The sequence below is a fragment of the Nicotiana attenuata genome, unplaced genomic scaffold (assembly GCF_001879085.1).
Source record: "Nicotiana attenuata strain UT unplaced genomic scaffold, NIATTr2, whole genome shotgun sequence".
Classification (NCBI taxonomy): domain Eukaryota; kingdom Viridiplantae; phylum Streptophyta; class Magnoliopsida; order Solanales; family Solanaceae; genus Nicotiana; species Nicotiana attenuata.
Window position 1 is genome coordinate 38,871 of NW_017676195.1, and position 7,170 is coordinate 46,040.

The window sequence follows — 7,170 nt, forward strand, 5'->3', positions numbered from 1 at the left end:
GCTTCATACTCGACCTCGTTGTTAGTCATCTCGGGGCATCGTATGGACTGGCGAATTACTTCGCCCGTAGGAACCTCGAGGACGAGTCCTAGTCCCGATCCCGATGCATTAGATGCACCATCAGTGTAGAGGACCCAGAGGTCGGAGTGTGCGGAAGCGCGGAGCGCCTCCTGCTCTACTTCAGGCAATATTTCGGCGCTGAAATCAGTGACGAAATCGGCGAGCACCTGCAACTTAATGGCAGTTCCCGGTTGGTATGTTATGTCATGCTCGCTTAATTCTATGGCCCATTTTGCCAATCTACCCGATAATTCGGGTTTGTGTAGGATACCCCTGAGGGGGAAGGTTGTCACCACTTTTATGGGGTGACATTGAAAATATGGTCTAAGCTTTCATGAAGCTACGACTAGTGCCAAAGCTAGTTTCTCAAGGTGTGGGTTCCTTGTTTCAGCATCAATTAAGGTTTTGCTGATATAGTAAATCGGAGATTGCGTACCTTTGTTTTCGCGGATCAAGACTGCACTTACCGCGACTTCGGAGACTGCCAGGTATACTAGTAGGCATTCACCCGGGTCTGCCTTGACGAGTAGTGGTGGCGAGGATAGGTACGCTTTCAGCTTTCTCAGGGCGCCGACGCACTCTGCATTCCACTGCAATCCGTGATCTTTCCTCAGCATATTGAAGAATTTATGGCATTTGTCTGATGATCGTGAAATGAACCTCGACAGGGCGGCTATTCGACCTATTAGCTTCTTCACCTGCTTCTTGATAGTCAACGTCTCCGGTATTCCTTCGATGGCTCTGATCTGATCCGGGTTGACCTCGATGCCCCTTTGTGATACCAGAAAACCAAGGAACTTTCCCGAAGTTATGCCGAAGGAGCATTTTTCGGGGTTCAATTTCATCTTGTATTGCCTTAGAATCTCGAAGGCTTCCTTCAGGTGACCGATGTGATCCTCTTTCCTTTTTGATTTTACTAGCATGTCATCGATGTACACCTCCATGGTCTTACCGAGCTGTTCTTTGAATATTTTGGTGACTAATCTTTGATACGTTGCACCGGCGTTCTTGAGTCCGAACGACATTACCTTGTAGCAGTACGTTACTCGGTGAGTGATGAAAATGGTCTTTTCTTGGTCCTCTTCGGCCATTAGAATTTGGTTGTAACCAGAGTAGGCACCCAAGAAGCTTAATAGTTCGTGCCCCGCTGTGGCATCTATGAGCTGGTCGATGTGTGGTAGCGGGAAGTAATCTTTGGGGCATGCTTTGTTTAGGTCGGTGAATCGACACACATCCGCCATTTCCCGTTCTTCTTTTTGACCATGACCACATTGGCGACCCATTGGGGATATTTGAATATCGGATGGAACCATTAGCGAGTAATTTATCAACCTCTTCGCTAACCGCCTCATTGATGGCGGCATTGAACTTTCTCCTCATTTGCCGCACCGGCGGGTAAAGAGGATCGACATTTAGCTTGTGTGTGGCGATATCCCTCGGGATTCCTGGCATATCTGAATGGGAAAAGGCAAACAAATCGGCATTGTTAGTTAAGAACTCATGATATATACCTGGTTCTGAGAGGTTTTGTCCGATGTAGGCCTTTTTCGTGCCGTCGGTGTTGTCCAGTTGGACGGGATCGAGGTCTTCTATGGTAGCCTTGCAAGCTTCCACGACATTCGGGTCTTTGATGGCCTCTATTTGTACGTCGGGTTTGGTTCCCGATATGGCTGATTGCTATGCTTCCGCACTTGCCCCTTGAAGTTTTTTGGTATGTGTGCAATCTTGGGCGATGCGGTAGCATTCTTGGGCGGTGTGTTGCTCGCCTCGGATGCTGAATATCCCCCATGGGGTAGGAAATTTGATTACTTGATAGAAACTTGACGGGATGACTCGCATAGCATGTATCCATGGACGCCCTATGATAGCGTTGTAGGCTATTTCTTGATTCATAACGTGAAACGTCATTTCCAAGGTAACCCCTCCTGCTAGAACGGGCAACATTATTTCTCCCGAGGTCCATTCCACTGCATTGTTAAAACTCGTTAGTGTTATGCAATACGATATTATCCTATCCTCGAGTCTCATCTGTGAGACGACTCTGGGATGGATAATACACGCGCCGCTCCCGTCGTCAACCATTATTCTTTTCACATCTATATCTACAATATGTAAAGTTATAACTAAAGCATCGTAGTGAGGGAAAGACAAACCGTTGGCATCCTACTTGTCGAAGATGATACTATCTTCGAAGTCCTCATACCGTTCATGGGTGACTGTCCGCTTGAGTTTATGCGTGGCGGTGAATTTCACATGGTTGATTGCCGCATCGTCGCCACCTCCGATGATCATTTGTATGGTACGGGCTGGCGAGGGTGGCTTTGGTGGTCCTTGAGGTTGATCGCGTCCCCAAGCGAAGTTGGTCCGTCCTCGGTCGCTCAGCAGCTCTTTCAGATGCCCCTGGTTTAACATTCTTACTACTTCTTGCCGCAGACCTATGCAGTCTTCGGTCTTGTGTCCCCTTTCTTGGTGGAATTCACACAGAACGTTCGATCTCCAGGTGCTCGGGTCCGACTTCATCTTTTGCAGCCACTGCACCTTTATCCCGAGCTTTTCCAGTGCATATACTATTTTTGAAGGAGAAACGCAAAAGTTATGAGCAGAAAGCAATGAAGGCATACCTCTTTCATTTCGGTGTGGCCCGGTATGTCGGGGCGTGACATCTGCTTGTCGTGGTGGTGGTGGGATGGATGCCCGGATGTAAGGCTGATGCCTTTCTCGATTGAAATGGGATAGTTGATCCCTCCGACCATCGCTACGGCGCTCCCTCTTTGCTTCGGTCTGGACCGATGTTAGCCATTGGAGTGGTCCATTCAAGTCTTCCTCTTCCGCTCTTACTTCAGCATAATAGGCATTATGGATTTCTTCCCATGTGGTGGGAGTGTATTTCATGAGCCTGCTCAGCAATTTCTTGGTTGCTTTCGACCCGCTCTGTTTAACCCATTTTGGAAGGCTGCCACCGCCATTCCCTCCGAAACGTTGGGTAGGCTCATTCTTACCCTGTTGAATCTGGCTAGGAAGTCCCGAAGTCCCTCGCCCATCGTTTGTCTAACGGCGAAGATGTCATTTACTCTGGCTTCCACCTTTTTTGCTCCCGCGTGGGCGGTAACGAACTTATCTGCCATTTCGTCGAACGTTGATATCGACCGCGCTGGCAATTGGGAGTACCATGTCAACGCCCCCCTGTCAGAGTTTCGCCAAAAACTTTTTCAACAGTACCGAGGGAACTTGTTCTTTTGATAGATCATTGCCTTTTACCGCGGTAACATAATGAATCAAGTGATCCTCCGGATCTGTTGTGCCATCGTATATTTTCAAATATGGCGGCATTTTTAATGCTTTCGGGATAGTGTGGGGGGCTGCTCCTTCACTATACGGCTGCTCGACGAATCGACCTGCATTGCATTTTGGTAGCAACTTCGGAGCGCCCGGTATTTTATCGACCCTTTCCTGATGTTCTTTCATCTGATTGCGGAGTGTTTTGTTCTCGTTCTCCATATCTTCCATTTTCTTTAGAATGGCCGCGATTGCATATTATCTGCATCAACGACAATGTGAGTGTTACCTGTGATTGGAGTTTCCGGCTCATCGGCGACAGCTGCTGTTTCTACGTGTATTGTGCCTCTGATATTCCTTTGAGTGGGTTTGTCCAGTATGCTACTCAGGGTGTTTGTAAGCCATTCCTCTAATAGTCTCTTCACAGCTGGTGGTGCTTCTCCGGCTGCGGACGTTGGGGTTTCCTTTTCGCGTGAGACAGTCACGCTTTCGTGAGGGGTGGACACGATATTTCCCTCAAGTGTAATACTTGGCGTTACGCTTTCATCGTTTTCCAGGCCAGCTTCATTGAGGGAGCCTAGCAGGTTGTTCGTGACGTCTACTATCGCCTTCGATCTTATCTCTCCCTTTTCTGCCATTACAGAACTTTGCGAGGTTGAGGATAGGTGTTTACTTCTTTCAGCGATCTAGATGAAACTAATACCTTGGCTATAGAAATCCCCACAGACGGTGCCAAATTATTTGGATCAAAAGATATTACAACCTTTTTGAACAAATCAATCAAAGAAAATGAAGGGGTAAATCTTAGCTAAGAATAATAATCATTAGAACGAAAGAAGATAAGTAATGAATATATGAATGATCTTGTCTGATCTCATGAAGATCCGAGATTGGATGTTAGAAAATGTTTATCGGAAAGTATTACAATTGGTGCTCTATCTTAGAGATGTTGCAGATTGAGAAAAAAAGAAGACCCCCTTACAAAGCCATTCCCCCCCGTGTATATAAGGGTCAAACCCCTTCTGGATCCTAAAAAGCATATTCCAGGGCCCCCTCTATGGAGCCTGCCTAGCACCTCTTATCGAAGCCGTGTTAAACTGTGAGGACCTCGCCGTTGGTCGTGCTCGCCTATAGTTGTGGTCATCCAAATTTGGACCCATACAGTTTCGACATCCTATTCCTTTAAACATAAAAGGCTACGGAGAGAATACAGTAAAAAATTTGGAGGATAAAATAGACATGACATTGATAAATTGTATGGTCGAATAGGAGGAGATGACTGTTGTTGCTACTGTGTTAAAACACAAAATCAGAAAAACTGTTAGAAGAATAAAAGAAATTGGAACAACAGTAAAGATTAAGAAATATTCCGAGTCCACAATTTGCTTGTGCGTCCTTAAGGAATTTTAACCCCCTCACACGTTGCCAAGGTAATGGATTAAATTCTCCCAGGATAAAACGGAATAAACCTTCCTGCAACAGTGGCAATACAAACTGCAGGATGCCAACGAACTTAAAGAACGGAGCAAAATCACACTTACGAATTTGAGAAAGAGAGACTGCGAATTAGAATGCAGTATTTTCAGAAAGAAGGAAGTTCTGTAATGTTTTTGGTGTGTTAAAAACGAAGCCATGCCTCAGAATTTATAGGCAATTATTGGAAGAGGTGTGATGTTTGTTCTGGAAAAGGTGCCTTTTCAAAAGTTTACGCGGCCTGCCGTGGTTACGCCAAGACCGCGGCCAAAGTGGCCCTCTGAATCTGCAGCAGGGTTCTGGCGTGGTCCTACCGCGGTTACGCCAGGACCGCGGCCAGACTATCCTTCTGAATCTTCAACAGTGTTCTGGCATTTAATTAATTATTAAATAATATTTTGTCCAAAAATAATCTTATCGATCGATTTGACAAATCCGAAGCCGAAGCCGAAGCCGAGCCGAGCGACGACGATGGCGCGAGGGTTCATTCTCTTCAACTCCTTTTAAGAGCTTTAAGAAGTGATTTTATATATAAGCACACAAATGTAGTTGTCCCTCACCAATGAGGGACAAAGTGCAAGTCAAAAGCTCACTTCATTCAAATTTTCATTTCCTTCCATTTTATTTCCCACCATTTCCAATTCACACTCTTATACTTTAAAGCCCAATGCTTAAAGTCTTTGAAGCTCAATGCATTTAAAGTCCAACAATGACTGTCTATAATTTAAAATTGAAGGAAGTGCCGTACTTTTAACCACTAAGTTGAAAAGAAAATGATCTTCATTAGTTAGTAATGCGGTTCAATTTCTTCCTAGGCTTGTGTTTCTAACCCTTCCCAATTCTAGAGCCCAATCAGTTGTTGAGTTGGGGAAAGCTAGCTTACTAATTAGTTTCACTCCTAATTTTAGCTACTTTCCAAAATCTTGTAAGACTAGGTTTTTTACGTGGTGTGTCTGTAGAAGCACAGTTTCTAAAAGTAGCTGTATAATTAATATATACTGTACCCCAATGTTTAATTGTATATATAATATATTGACAAAAGAAGAACCACCCTACCCTGGCAAAAGAAAACACAATGTCCCACCTCAAAGAACTGCGGGGTTTTCTTTTGACAATTTTAAATTTGCCGAGTGTATAGTTGTTAAGCAAAATAAAAAGGTCGGTGCTTATGTCCACCCTAACCGGTTATAAAGGTTATTATGTACTTACCATATTTTCTGGGTTTATTGGCCAACCACTGTGAGTTTAAAATCTCGCTTGTAAGTAGTATTTAAGCAATCTGATTGTTCAAATAAATTTTACATTGTCAAGGTGTAAAAGTTAATTAACATAATACTCTTATAGCGTCATGCATCGTTCCCTTTTTTATTATGACTGCTTATCAATTTATTGAACATCATAAGGAAATTTTGAGAAAAAGAAATTCTTTTCTTGCTTTGCATCTAGCCATCGTAAGATATCAATTGATGCTCGGGATAAACACAAATAATATCTGATTGTAGAAATAATTAGAGAAGGTGCATGGTGTATAAACTCCTTTCATAAATGCAAAGTTAAATTTAAAAAATCATTTCTGATCTTTTATTAGGCAATTCAAGTTTTATTCATTTTGGCACTAGCTAGTCGTTATTCAAATTTTAAATTAATTAACCTTGTATTATCTTCTTCTAAAAGTACTAAATATTTAAAATAGTAAGTTCATACAAAAATAATATGTGCAAATAAATTATTATAACGAGTCAAATTATACCGATACTATCACTTAAATTTTGATGAATGTCCAAATATGTAATTGTTCTTTGGCCGTTTTGCTAATATTCTTCTCCAAATGGGCTGGCAAGTCTTGGATTCAGTGAGGTGAGACGATCCTTTCCTAACTTTTACTCTCCCCTTTCGATTTCAGTTTACGTGAATCTATTTCCTTTTTGGTCTGTTTTAAATAGAATGGTTCCTTTTCAAATTTGGAAACAATTTAGTTTAAACTTTCAATATAAACTTTTATAACCACATAAATACTCTGAACTCCTTTTTGACTTGTTTAGGAATACAAATTCCAAAAGTCTTCATATTCTAAAACTCTGCGTTCAATCTAACATATTTTCATAAGTTGGAACGGAGGGAGCAAACGTCTTTCCATACATCTTATCTATTCTTTTGTATGCGAATTCTACATCTATTATGGAAGGAGGTGGCTTTTCTTGAAGCACCTATCTTCGTGGCGAAGGTGATATACTGATATACTAGTTTAAGCAAGTGCATTACTTCTTTTGGAAAAAAGAAACCATCCATTTAATACTTTAGAACCAAAATACTACTACTAAAGATAGAAATAAAAAAGAATGAAGAAAAGAGAAAAAGGTC